Raw genomic sequence first — 14253 nt, forward strand, 5'->3', positions numbered from 1 at the left:
GTTGTGGGAAATAAGACTGGGGAATAAAGAGAAAGACGATGGCACCCCACTCCAGTACTCTTGCCTGGAAAATCCCGTGGACGGAGGAGCCTGGTAGGCTGCAGTCCATGGGGTCGCGAAGAGTTGGACATGACTGAGCAACTTCACTTTCACTTTTCACTTTCATGCATTGGAGAAGGAAATGGCAACCCACTCCAGTGTTCTTGCCTGGAGAACCCCAGGGATGGGGGAGCCTGATAGGCTGCCGTCTATGGGGTCACACAGAGTCAGACACGACTTAAGCAGCAGCAGCAGCAGTCATTTGATTTGGGAATGATCCAGTAAAAACGTTAGTGGGGAAGCTGAGTGGAGACAAAGGATCCCCCCTTTTTTTAAATTAATTTGGCGAATATTTGTTAGATACTATGTGTGGGGCACAGAGCTGGATGCTGACATAGTCACTGTTCTCAAGCTAATGGTTTGAGAGAGAGAAAATAATAACAAAACTAAGTTGTGAGAAAAACTGTAAGTAAAGGGATGGAAAGCTGTGGTGGAGAGGTGGAGCCTCTCAGGGGAGCCTATAAGGCTCCCCCATCCCTGGGGTTCTCCAGGCAAGAACACTGGAGTGGGTTGCCATTTCCTTCTCCAGGTGGAGAGGGCACAGCACCTTCAGAAGTCCCAGGGTGGGAAAGGGCAGGAAGAAAGCAGAGCTAGGGACTGAAAGTCCCTAGTAGAGTGGAGAGAGTCTGGAACCAGGATCACATGGGGATGACAAGCCTCAGGAAGGAGTCTGGGTTTTGTTTCAGCTGTAGTGGGAAAATCACAGTGGTTTTTATGTTTCACCTCCACCTACCACTTGTCAGCCAGCTAGGATTGGTTAGAATGTGCTTCACAAGGCAGCCCATTGTGTTTGGGGTCTGCTTGAATTATTAGAAAACAGCAAAGCACTTTTTGGAAGATGAGGTTTTGTTGAATGGGACCTGTTTGGGGTAAAGGATGGTCCCTGGGGATGGGACCAGGGTCTGGAGGTATGAATTGTACAGTGCCTAGAACCTTCTAGGGAGGACAGGTTACAAAGCCAGGTGAACAGCAGCCCCAGAAACAGAGGAGGCAAGTAAAAGGTGGATGTGGCAGGCATTCTTCAAACTTTCTTTCCTCTGCTTCTTATAACATGTCAATTCTTTCCACAGTTTCAAGGCCTCTATCTGGAAAGTTAAAAGTGTCACATATTCATACTTCCACCCCCACCCCCACCCCCTGGAGCAGTGTGCTAGGTGCTACAGACAGCAGGATGGCTAAGAGGTTCTCTTATAATAAGCTCGTTCAGAAGTAAGGGGTGGGGGAGACTGACTTATAAACAGTCATCATAATAGCAGTGTGCTGAATAGAGGTGATTCCTGGCACAAAGAGCTGAGCCAGGAGAGGATGCCCTTCTGTGAGGCCCTGTCTGCTAAGCCAGTCTGAGAGCAAGGGCATTGTTGTGCTTTCCTTGGTATCCCCAGGGCTGTGAACAATACCTGGCACCTAGTATTCAGTCGAGTTTTGTGGCACTTAGATTCTGGAAGGATTGGTTGGAGCTAGGGAAAAGGGAAAACGGGCTTTTCATACCCAGGAACCACAGAAGCAGTGTTTTCTTGTTTGCCAAGTTACCTGTGTTCCTTCTGTTCTAGGCCTGGAGCTGCTTAAGCAGCTTGAACTCTGCTCAGACACGGCCTTCCTCAGGCATGTGGCACCCCAGCACAGCCCCAAGGCTGCTGCTTTTCTCTTGTCAATCTCGATTCTCAACTCTCTTAGGTAGGCTTTAGAATGGAATGCAGTCACTACTTGATGTTCTCAAAGAGAGTCCTTTTTCTTTGAAGCCTAAGAAACTGAAAAGGGAGGGTATGGTACTTGCTTTACCACCACATAGCTGTTAGGTAGCTGATTCCTGTTTTATTTCTGAGGTAGAAAGAGCGCTGGGGTTTCTATTTTGAGACTTTGGGGAGCTTCACATCTGCTCTGCTTCTTGCGTAGCCTCTAGATGAATTCAGGGCCCTAAAAGTCACCGAAGTCCAGACACCAGTCTTTAGTCCTCTAGCGGACGGGCCACTAACTCCACTTCGGAGAAAACACAGCTTGGGTGGGCCTGTTCCTTGAAAGGAATGGCTACTGACTCCAGTATTCTTGCCTAGAGAATTCTGTGGACAGAAGAGCCTGGCGGGTTGAAGTCCATGGGGTTCCAAAGAGTCGGACATGACTGAGCGACTAACACTTTAACTTCATTCCTCATAGTAAACCCAGCAGCCAGGTAGATTATCAACCCGGGCAGGGGAGCAAACTGTGTTTTCCTGATTGGCCAACTGGGTGAGACCTTTCTGAGTCATTTTGACCCTGCGCTCTCTCTGTGCCCTGCCAACCCCTTCACAGCCCCTGGAGTCCATTTAGCTCAACTGGCTGGCAAGAAAGAATTTTTCATCTCAAATTTGAGGCCCTCTCAACCGGCTTTGTCCGTGCGTGCGTGTTCAGTTGCTAAGTCATACCTGACTCTGCAGCCCATGGACTGTATCCTGCAGGGCTCCTCTGTTGTGGGATTTTCCAGGCAAAAACATTAGAATGGGTTGACATTTCCTTCTCCAGGGGATCTTCCTGACCCCCAGATCAAACCCAGTTCTTCTGCACTGGCAAGCGGGTTCTTTACCACTGAGCCACCAGGGAAGCCCACTTTGTCACCATTGAATGTGTTTAAAGAAGGAAAGCACGCCTGTCCTCCTTAAACCTGGGTTTTTCTTGCACCCTTCTACATTATTAGGAAGGCAGCTCCATGTGCCTGTGTGTGATTCATTTCGTCATTATGGCTTCAGCTTGATGGAGTCTTGGAACAGTGAACTGTGTATTGTTCTTCCTTCCGGCTACACAGATAGTAGGTGGACACTGGGGACCTTGGAATGCACCGTCTTAGTTGAAATTCAGCCCTCATCAGCTGGAGACTTCCTGTGTGACGGATAACCAGTTTCCCTGAATGATCTTCTGACTTTCTTGGGTGATACCCTGAGGTTTTCCTGGAGAGTTTTACAGGTTCTGATTTGGACCTTTCACTGACCATGTCCTCATTCATTTCTTATATGGAACCAGAAAGGCAGAAAATTTTCTCTCATCTGCCAAAGATTTTCTGAGTATATCACTCTATCACATATAGCCTTATTTTTTATAATAGTACATTTTACATTTTGAGGTTTATGTAGTTTTTTTCATGTGCTTCCTTTGAATAACTTTGTGAATATCTTTGAATACCTTTGTGAATACCTTTGAAACCCTTTATGAAAGGTTTATGAGATTGCCAGATTCGGGTTGAAGGCTCTTTTGTCAGGACTGTCAGGCTCCAAAGTTCTTCCTTCCTCCCAGAGTTCTTAACCAGTGTTTGAATCATGGGCCCCTTTGAAAATCTGGTGCAATCTCTGGGTCCCCCACCCCACTACCATGGCCCCAAACACTGTGTTTGTATACCACACCTTTGAGAATCCTCAGGCTTCAGGTGCCGTGGGGTCTGAAAGCTGCCAGTCATCAAAGGCTGGTGGACTTACTTTTTGTCTAGTAGTGAGGTTCCTAAGAAGTCAGGGTGAAAACTCGGGACCTGGGAAAGCTGACAGGTGAGTTTGGGAAATTTAATTTAAAAAGGGGCCACACTCGCCCTCTGTGATGGCCCACATTCTGTCTGCAGAGTGTGCTTCTCTCTGAATCTAAATAAACCTACTTCTTACCTATCACTTGTCTCTCACTGAATTCTTTCTGCAATGAGACGTCAAGAACCTGAGCAAAAATAGTCTATAAAAACTAACCACGCCAAATTTCGCCACTCGCCCTCTGTGATGGCCCGCGCTCTGTCTGTGGAGTGTACTTCTCTCTGAATCTAAATAAATCCACTTCTTACCTTAAAAAAAAGGGGGGGGAGCAGAATGGTCAGCGGTGTCACCCTGGAGACCCAGCTTCAGGCCTGATGTTCTGGGAGAAGCAGCTAAAGAGGACTGGCCTTCAAGTCACTTTGCATGTTGGAAGGATAGAAGGATTGTGCGGCCAGATTGGCAGATTTGGCTGCTGTGGTCACTTCTGGACCATTTGCTTGCAAGGAAACGCAGGTACTCGCTACACCGTCCATTGTGGTAGCCCCTTGCCATAAATTAAATTAAAATGCATTAAAATTGGGGACTTCCTGTGCATCCCAGTGGTTAAGACTCTGCACTTCTATTTCAGGGGGCACAGATTCAGTCCCTGGTTGAGGAACTAAGATCCCACATGCCATGCAGAGCAGCAAAAAAATAATAATAATTAGAAATAATAAAATGCATTAAAAGTAAATAGAATGAAATATTCAGTTCCTCAGTCACACTAGCTATATCTCAAGTACTCAGTAGCCACATGTGGCTAATAGCTATTATATTAATGAAGGTAAAAAACGTTTCCATCACTGTAGAAATTTCCAGACAACTGTGCTTTAGAGCAATGCATCTCTCAGCTGCACCTGCAGCAGATCTCTGCAGAAATCCTGTTGCGTTGCAAATTCTGATATGCCAGGTCCCAGTGGGGCCAAAGAGTCCACATTTCTAACCATCTCCCAAGGGTGCTGATCCCTGACCACACTTGGAGAGGTTGGACTCTCAAGAGTAGGGATGAAAAAAAAAAAAGAGTAGGGATAAGAGTGTGTCACTTACTTCAGTTTTCATGGATCATTTTACCTTGTTTTTGTTGTCCAGTTGCTAAGTAGTGTCCGGCTGTTTGCGACCTCATGGACTGCAGCATCCCAGGCTTCTCTGTCCTTCACCATCTCCCAGAGCTTGCTCAAATTCATAGCCATTGAGTCAGTGATGCCATCCCACCATCTCATCCTCTGTCATCCCCTTTTCCTGCCTTCATCTTTCCCAGCATCAGGGTCTTTTCCAATGAGTTGGGTCTTTACATCAGGTGACTGAAGTATTGGAGCTTCAGCTTCAGCAACAGTCCTTCCAATGAATATTCAGGGTTGATTTCCTTCAGGATTGACTGGTTTGATCTCCTTGAGTAGATGGTTAATCTGACAAATGGAAATTATTTTTTGAGCCCAAATTGTGTGTGGGCATAAGGAATTTAAAATTAACCACAAGAGTCACATATTAGCATTGTTTTGCCTACTTAATATAGAAAGAAAATTAGAAATGAACCAAATAAAAATCAGAAAATAGTTGATTGTTTTCCCCTCTAGATGATACTTTTGATCTGGCGGCTGGGGCCCTGTTGTTTCAGGGTCTGTTTAATTTCCAGTCCAAGGAAATCAGGTTTTAGAGGCTCCAGGCATTGTTTCTAATATTTCCTGTACGTAGGAAATGGCAGCCCACTCCAGTGTTCTTGCCTGGAGAATCCCATGGATGGAGAAGCCTGGTAGGCTGCAGTCCATGGGGTCGCACAGAGTCGGACACAACTGAAGCGACTTAGCAGCAGCAGCAGTCTATAAAACCATAGCTCAAATTTGTGTTAGTTTGTAGAATTTGAGTATAATAGCAAATGACCAGTGGGGAATGGTACTAAGGTTTTTAGGGCAAAAAAGCTTTATATATAACAAATGAAAATATGACAAAGAGGGACTCCTAGTGATCCAGTGGCTAAGATTCTGTGCTCCCAATGCAGGGGTCCTGGGTTCAATCCCTGGTTGGGGAACTAGATCCCACATGCCACAACTAAAAGACCCTGCATGCTGCAATTAAGACCTGATGCAGCCAAATAATAAATTCATTCATAAATAAAAATTTTAAAAGGGATTACAATGCAACAGATGAGATTATATGATTTAAAAAAAATCACTATTATACATGTATTAGGAGCTAGCTATATGGCATATGGAATGGTGTACCTGAAACTAAAAAGGTTATATTTAGAGGTTGGCTTTTAGGCAATGTAATGGACACTTCAATTAGGACCTTCATAACTTTCCTTAGGAAGAAATGATTTTTAATTTGATTTTTACTCCTATGACTTGTAAGATATTTTCTACTGGTCAAAATTTGTAAGACTTGCTTAATTCCTCCAGTATTTCTGCAGATTTTACTTATAATATGGAGTAAGTTCTGAATATTAAAAGATGGTGATGACATAAATTTGACTATTCTTAGAACTTACTCAAATGGCGAGGCATGTGCTGTCAAGTTAATGGTGTGGCCCTTGTCTTGGTACCTCTGGGATACTAAATATGGGAACACAGACCATTAGAAGCAAGCATGTTAGTGCATATCAGAGAGCATTCAGCCTTTCAGCACACCCGTCAAAGAATGCAAGGAGTCAGAAGAGGAATTTATGGTTCGTAATTTCCTAAAGCCAGATAGCATTAGCAAGAGAGGATCTATTAGTCCAAACCTGGGAAGTAAAATTTCAGTGCTAAAGTTTTCTGTTTCACCACGCTTAAGGAAGTTCTGTAAATGCAGGTCGACTTGGTGCCTGGCAGTCTGTGTCCTTAGCGTGCTTGCAGGTTTTAGCTCTGCTCCTAGCTTACCACACTTAGCTTGACTTGGTCTAGTGCCAGAGGGAAGTCTTGCTGTCCTTGGTGTACTTTTCCCAAGATGGACTTTGCTGGTTTTAAAATGATTTCCTGAAGCTATCTAGGATCACAGCAAAATCCCTTTTGAAGTGGTTTTATCAGTAAGTAAAGCAATATGTGAGTGATTCAGAAAAGTTTCATAAATGAGCAGGTTTCGGTCATTTAAGTGAAAGTGTGACTTTCCTGGTGACTCAGACAGTAAAGAATCCACCTGCAATGCAGGAGACCTGGATTCTATCCCTGGGTTGGGAAGATCCCCTGGAGGAGGGCATGGCAACCTACTCCAGTATTCTTGCCTGGAGAATCCCATGGACAGAGGAGCCCGGCGGGCTACAGTCCCTAGGGTTGCAAAGAGTCGGACACGCCTGAGTGACTAAGCATAGCACAGCACTGAGCACCTCCTTCAGAATGCAGTGGTTGATGATGATCACGACAGCTATAATTTCTGTCTCTCATTTAAATCTCCCAGAAACCCTAGGAAGTGGGTGGTTTCACTGAGCTTCTAGAAGAGGAACTGGACCTGAGTAAGAACTTGCCTGAGGTCAGATGACTAGGGTGTGGGTGGTTGGAGATTTTGCCTTATTCTCTTGAACTCTGGTGCTGACCTGCTGTGCTCCCTGCTTCTCCCAGTGCCCCACGGGCTCCCTAGAGCATGACATCACTCAGAGCAGCTTGGAGCGGATCCAGTACTGTGGAAGATTAGAAAGCTGGACTGGAGCATCAGAGGCTGTTCTTTAAAGTTCATTCTTAAGCATTTAATCTCAACTGCTCAGTAACCTTTCCTTTTGTGCCAGGTTCCAGGGATACAGCAGTGAGTCCCAAAGGTTCACGGTTCAGGAGAGGCAGACACTGCAGAGTGCAGGCAGGGGCGACCAGAGAGAGGGTGATGAGGAATCGATCAGCCAGAGAGACTACCTGTCAGCAAGAAGAGAGCCCATGGAATGTGCACCCTGGGACACCAGAGTCCAGCTGAAGTCAGGCTGGGTGTCAGAAGCATCCCCCGAGGAGATGACTGTGGCCTGGATGAGAGGCTTTGCCTAGGCCAAGGAGGCAACAGTATTCCAGGCTGGGGCAGGCATGTGTGCAAGGAAGGCATGGAACATGTGGTTCTGTCAGACCTGAGTGGAGGGCACGGCCTTCAAGGTGGGGACTCAGTGGGGTGACTGCCTGTCTTCTCTGCTGTCCAGTCAAGTATGAATGCCTTGCCAAGCACCAAGCAAGGAATGAGCATGAAGTTTATTCTGTTCCTTGTATAAGTACTTCTTGAAGTACTCCAGCCTTTCTAAGGTGTTGGTCCTGGATCAGAAGAAAGTTGAGTAGTCATTGGCTCTTCTCTACCATCCATTCTTCAGAAATGTCTTGAGACACTCATTTCTCTTATAGATTGAGCCTTCCAGTGGTTTAAGGACTCTTGCTCTTAGTTCTTATTAAAGCAACGTTCTTCTTTATTTATCACTTTCTCCTGCCCAAATGTAGTGTTTCCCCACCCCCTCACTTTGGCCATATCATGAGGCTTGCAAGATCTTAGTTCCCCAACCAGGGGTTGAACCCAGGCCCCAGCAGTGAAAGCGCCAATGTCCTAACCACTGGACCTCTAGGGAATTCTCCAAATGTGGTGTGTTCCGGCCATCATCCTCTCTGATTGTCTCTCTCGTCATGCAGCATTATTAAACCCCTTAATATGTTCTCTTCATTCCTAGAGCAGATGAGTGCCCAGGAGCTCAGCCCTATAACAGAGACCAGGAAGGAGGGGCTCCCAACCGAGCCCTGTGTGCCTTAGGCTTCTCCTCTCTTCTTTGGCCGTGGAAGCCACAGTCCTCACCCTAGTTTTTGATTCTCCACTTGCCCTACTTCAGCCTAGAGCTGTCGGAGCGCCACTTTTCATTTCTCCTCTATTAGTTTGACGTCTCTAGCCTCTGCCTTTCCTTCAGTCAAATTCAACAAATCTTTGCTTAGTTGTTGTGCCAAGTGTGGCGCTGGCCTGGACTTCCTGAAATGTGTAAGTTGAGGCCTTCATCATGCCCAGGCCAGACTTGGTAAGCTCTGTCAATAGAATAGAGGAGGGAGTAATGAACCCAGGCTGGGACAGGCCAAGCCATTGGAGTCTTGGACTTGACAGAAAGGTAGGACTTCCCCAAGACCCCTGGAGAAGGGAACGGCTACCCACTCCAGTATTCTGGCCAGGAGAATTCCGTGGACCGTAGAGTCCATGAGGTTGCAAAGAGTCGGACGCGACTGAGCAACTTTCACTTTCACTTTTCACTCTCAAGACCAGCAGAGGGAGCAGGTCAGAGAGATGCTGGTGAGGAGCCTCAAACACTTTGCTGAGGGGTTTGAGTTTATTGGAGCAGATAGTGAGTAGCCATTTCATCATGTGCCCAGAGAGATTCTCATCTCTCCATGGTTTTCAGTAAGAAATTTCAGGGCAGTGTCAATCGTGACCAGTCCATGGGTAAATTAGGAAATAAGAACATTGAAATGAGCTTTATGCAGTCTTAAACTTAGTCTACATAAAGGTTGCTCTTTCATTCAAGTCCTACAGAGTTTTTCTTGTGTTGTATTGAATACTTTTCCTTGTTTCCTGGTGCCAAAGTTAGCTCCTGATTCAAGGCTTCATTTTGCTAAAACTGCTGTAATGATTTCCATGGTTGAACTTGGGTATCAGGACATAGCCTCCACTCCTATTTACTTAGCTTTTTTTGTTTCATTGGGTATAACTTTGTTTTTTGAATGACTGTACAAATGATTGATGGCACCTACTATAGTCTGATTCTTCCTAGTTTACTAAGAAGTTTATTTTAAAATGCCAGGGGCATCTGCCTCCTGGACTGCATTCGCTTCTGGAGCTCAGCACCCTCTGTGAGTTTCTAGGTTTTCCATCAACATTTTATTTCCTCAGGGTAGGGACCATGTCTTCTAATTGTTGTTCTTTACCTTGGTCTGTCTCCAGGAGGTACATAATATTTGTCAGCTAAAACAGTTCTTCAGAAACGAAAATAATTAAGGGGATGTGATTCCGTCTTTTGTTGAGGTATTCGATCATTGTTGCTCTCAGGGAAGTTTTTTCAAGAAGTGTCCTATTCTAAGGGATAAGATCTCTGGATGTATCTCTAAGTCAAATTTCTCAATAATTTGAAATGAGACCTTGTTCAGGAAATAAGTCAGAGAGAAAAAGATACATCGTGTGTTTTCACTTATATGTGGAATCGAAAAAATAAAGCAAGTGAACAAATAGAACAGAAACAGATTCACAGAGAACAAACCAGTGGTTACCAGAGGGAAGAGGGCTGGGGGAGAGGCTAAATAGGTGAAGGGGGTTAAAAGGTACAAACTGGTAGCTATGAAATAAGTAAGTTATAGAAATCTATATGCAGGTCAGGAAGCATCAGTTGCATGTCTGCACATGCAACAACAGACTGGTTCCAAATCGGGAAAGGAGTACATCAAGGCTGTATATTGTCACCCTGCTTATTTAACTTATATGCAGAGTACATCATGAGAAACACTGGGCTGGATGAAACACAAGCTGGAATCAAGATTGCCGGGAGAAATATCGATAACCTCAGATGTGCAGATGACACCACCCTTATGGCAGAAAGTGAAGAGGAACTAAAAAGCCTCTTGATGAAAATGAAAGAGGAGAGTGAAAAAGTTGGCTTAAAGCTCAGCATTCAGAAAACTAAGATCATGGCATCTGGTCCCATCACTTCATGGGAAATAGATGGGGAAACAGTGGAAACAGTGTCAGACTTTATTTTTGGAGGCTCCAAAATCACTGCAGATGGTGATTAAAAGACGCTTACTCCTTGGAAGGAAAGTTATGACCCACCCAGATAGCGTATTCAAAAGCAGAAACATTACTTTGCCAACAAAGGTCCGTCTAGTCAAGGCTATGGTTTTTCCAATAGTCATGTATGGATGTGAGAGTTGAACTGTGAAGAAAGCTGAGCGCTGAAGAATTGATGCTTTTGAACTGTGGTGTTGGAGAAGACTCTTGAGAGTCCCTTGGACTGCAAGAAGATCCAACCAGTCCATCCTAAAGGAGATCAGTCCTGGGTGTTCTCTGGAAGAAATGATGCTAAAGCTGAAACTCCAGTACTTTGGCAACCTCATGCGAAGAGTTGACTCCTTGGAAAAGACTCTGATGCTGGGAGGGATTGGGGGCAGGAGGAAAAGGGGACGACAGAGGATGAGATGGCTGGATGGCATCACTGACTCGATGGACGTGGATTTAGGTGAACTCCAGGAGTTGGTGATGGACCCGGAGGCCTGGCGTGCTGCGATTCATGTGATCGCAAAGAGTCAGACATGACTGAGCGACTGAACTGAACTGAACTGAGGAATGTTATGCACAGCACAGGGAATATAGACAATATTTTATAGTAACTTTGTTTCTAGTATAAGCTATAAAAATATTGAATTACTATGGTGTACACCCCAGTCTGGGCTTCCTGTGGCTCAGTGGTAAAGAATCCACCTGCAAAGCAGGAGCCTCAAGGGACCTGGGTTTGATCCCTGGGTCAGGAAGATCGCCTGGAGAAGGGAATGGCAACCCACTACAGTATTCTTGCCTGGAGAATCCCGTGGACAGAGTAGCCTGCGGGCTACAGTTCATAGGGTCGTAAAGAGCTGCATACCACTGAAGGATTTAGCACGCACACACACCCAAAACTAATGTAGCATTGTAAGTCAACTATACTTTAATAAAAAATTAGTAAACAACTACCCCAAAAATAAATGAAACAATAGTTTGTTCAGGAAGGCAGGTCATTCCATAATTTGGAATAGTAAGTAATAGCTAACCTTAGAGGCTGTAGCATGCTGTTGGTAGAAGCCAGGATGTGACTGATGCTCTATTCATCGCCACAGTCCTCTCTCCTTATACAGTGACCACTATATAGAAGTGCCTCATGTCTGTCCTGTCAATAGTGAATAAGTGGGGTTGGAGGGTGGTAAAGCTGAATGCTTTCATTTTCTGGCATGATTCCATGTGATAATAGCTTTGTTACAGGTTGGTTTTAAAAGGATATTCACAGATTTGTTTTTCAATTTAGTTTATCCTCAGAAGTTTCTTTATTTAAAGGATTTATCATTTCTAATTCATTGGAATTTTACTTCTTCATAAATATTAACATTTTGTTTTGTTTTAATGCAGATACTTGGTTGGGCAGAACATGTCATGTGCTTGCTAGAGGTGCCAACACAGACCTTGTTCTTCTGCCCACAGTCCCCATTCACCGCCTTACTATCTGGTCAGTTATCTGTTGCTATGTAACAAATTACCACAAACCTAATGGCTTAAAACAACATACCTTTGTGATCTCAGTTTCCATGGGCAGGAATGTGGGCACATGTGAGCTGGGTCGTCTGCTCAGGGTCTCGCAAAGCATCAGGCAAGGTGTTAGCTGGTCTGTGTTCCTATCTGAAGCTCTGGGTCCTCTTCCAGTCTCATAGGGTTGTTGGCAGAACTGTTCCTTGCAGTTATAGGATGGAGGTTCCTATTTTCTTGCCAGCTGTCAGATGGGGTCTGCTCTCAACTCTGAGACTCCCTAGAGTTCCGCGTTATGGCCCTCTCACAACATAGCAGCTGGCTTCAGAGACGACAGGTTGCATTCCCCAGTCTACTATATTAGAGTCATAACATAATGTAACATAACTGCAGGTAAGACTCTATCATCACCGTTGCTGCCCTGCAAGTCACAGAATCTGCCCAAACTCAAGGAGAGAAGATCACACTCAGTGGGGGTCACCTCAGGGTGTGTCCATCGAAGAAAATAATCCATCCTTTCTGGTGACGCTGTCAACTCCCTGGTCTGTCATATTTTATGAGATCATTAATGGTTTGCTGTCAGCTAATCACCTCTAGACCAGGAACATGCTGGAAGGTGAGACATTTGTTTACTGTTCATAATAAACCACAAAAAACATTCTGTGAAATCACTTTGTGTTCATTCAAAGGTGCCTTTATACTGTATCTTTTTTTTTTTTTAATATGGAATGCTTCATGAATTTGTGTGTCATCCTTGCACAGGAGCCATACTAATCTTCTCTGTATCATTCCAATTTTAGTATATGTGCTGCCGAAGCGAGCACTATACTGTGTCTTAAGTAAGATGTTTTATAAGCAGGAAACTGACCTGGGAATAAACTTTCCTAGAATCCCCTTTGAGAAGCAAAGCAGCCACCTTTATTCTCTTTCCTCTTTCCTTGGATTTTTAGAATTACATCACAGAGGATAACAAGCTCTAACCAGAGTCCATTTTTGTGATGATAATAACTGCTTCTCTGGAAGGAAAGCATTTTGGCATAATATCCTGTGGGATCAACTACTGTACACTGTGTAAGAAAGACTAACATTTGGGTTCAGCTTTACAGAACGCCGAATCTCATCGCCCATTAACCTTCTCATATTTGGCTTCAGAGATGTGTATCTTAGTTCTGCACCCCAACCCTAACCTTTTGAAAGGCATCCCGCAGGGGCACGTGGTGAATTTGGAAAGCATTTGAAAATGAGGGCACGCTCCCTTAGATCAACATTATAGTGAGTTGTGCAGATGTTTGACCTTTCTCATGGTGTTAATCACATTTGGCTTCCATGATGAAGTTACTGGTTTTCACGTACATTATGTGTCCTCGGCAGCATCTTTTAATAACAGATGCTTGGATGACAGCATTATAGGTGTCATAATGCTTTTAAACATTTAAAGCAGCAGTAAATGTTAAAATAATGGCTTTTTGTTGTTTTTCAGTCGCTCAGTCGTGTCCACCTCTTTGTGATACCATTTACTTCAGCATGCCAGGCTTCTCTGTCCTTCACTATCTCCCGGGGCTTGCTCAAACTCATGTCCATTGAGTAGGAGGTGATGCCATCCAGCCATCTCATCCTCTGTTGTCCCCTTCTCCTGCCTTCAGTCTTTCCCAGCATCAGGGTCTTTTCCGATGAGTAGACTCTTCGCATCAGGCGGCTAAAGTATTGGAGCTTCAGCTTCAACATCAGTCCTTCCAATGAATATTCAGGATTGATTTCCCTTGGGATTGACTGGTTTGATCTTGCAGTCCAAGGGATTCTCAAGAGTCTTGTCCAACACCACAGTTCAAAAGCATCAGTTCTTTGGTGCACAGCCTTCTTTAAGGTCCAACTCTCACATCCATACATGACCACTGGAAAAACCATAGCTTTGACTATATGGACATTTGTCAGCAAAGTAATGTCTCTGCTTTTTAATATGCTGCCTAGATTTGTAGTTTTTCTTCCAAGGAGCAAGCATCTTTTAATTTCATGGCTGCAGTCACAATCTGCAGTGATTTTGGAGCCCCCCAAAATAAAGTCTGTCACTGTCTCCATTGTTTCCCCATCTATTTGCCATGAAGTGATGGGACCGGATGCCATGATCTTAGTTTTCTGAATGTTGAGTTTTCAGCCAGCTTTTTCATTCTCCTCTTTCACCTTCATCAAGAGGCTCTTTAGTTCCTCTTCTCTTTCTGCCATAAGGGTGGTGTCATCTGCATATCTGAAGTTATTGATATTTCTCCCATCTGCTTTTCCTCTTCAGATTGGCAATCTTGATTCTAGCTTGTGCCTCATCCAGCTGGGCATTTCACATGACGTACTCTACACGTAAGTTAAATAAGCAGGGTGACAATATGTAGCCTTGATGTACTCCTTTCCCAATTTTGAGCCAGTCTTTTGTTCCATGTCTGGTTCTAACCATTGCTTCTTGACCTGCATCCAGGTT

At 44.6% G+C, this 14253-nt stretch overlaps 1 protein-coding gene and 1 non-coding gene across 2 annotated transcripts in view; one reads left to right on the plus strand and one right to left on the minus strand.

Moving 5' to 3' along the window:
* The window catches only part of PBX4 (PBX homeobox 4), a 54963-nt gene that overhangs the window by 753 nt on the left and 39957 nt on the right, over nt 1-14253 (plus strand). The window lies entirely within an intron of this gene.
* On the minus strand, nt 12504-12610 carry LOC129642493 (U6 spliceosomal RNA). The gene has a single exon (XR_008709763.1). It is a non-coding gene; the product is annotated as a U6 spliceosomal RNA (small nuclear RNA).

Source organism: Bubalus kerabau, chromosome 1 (assembly GCF_029407905.1).
Source record: "Bubalus kerabau isolate K-KA32 ecotype Philippines breed swamp buffalo chromosome 1, PCC_UOA_SB_1v2, whole genome shotgun sequence".
NCBI classification, from domain to species: Eukaryota; Metazoa; Chordata; class Mammalia; order Artiodactyla; family Bovidae; genus Bubalus; species Bubalus kerabau.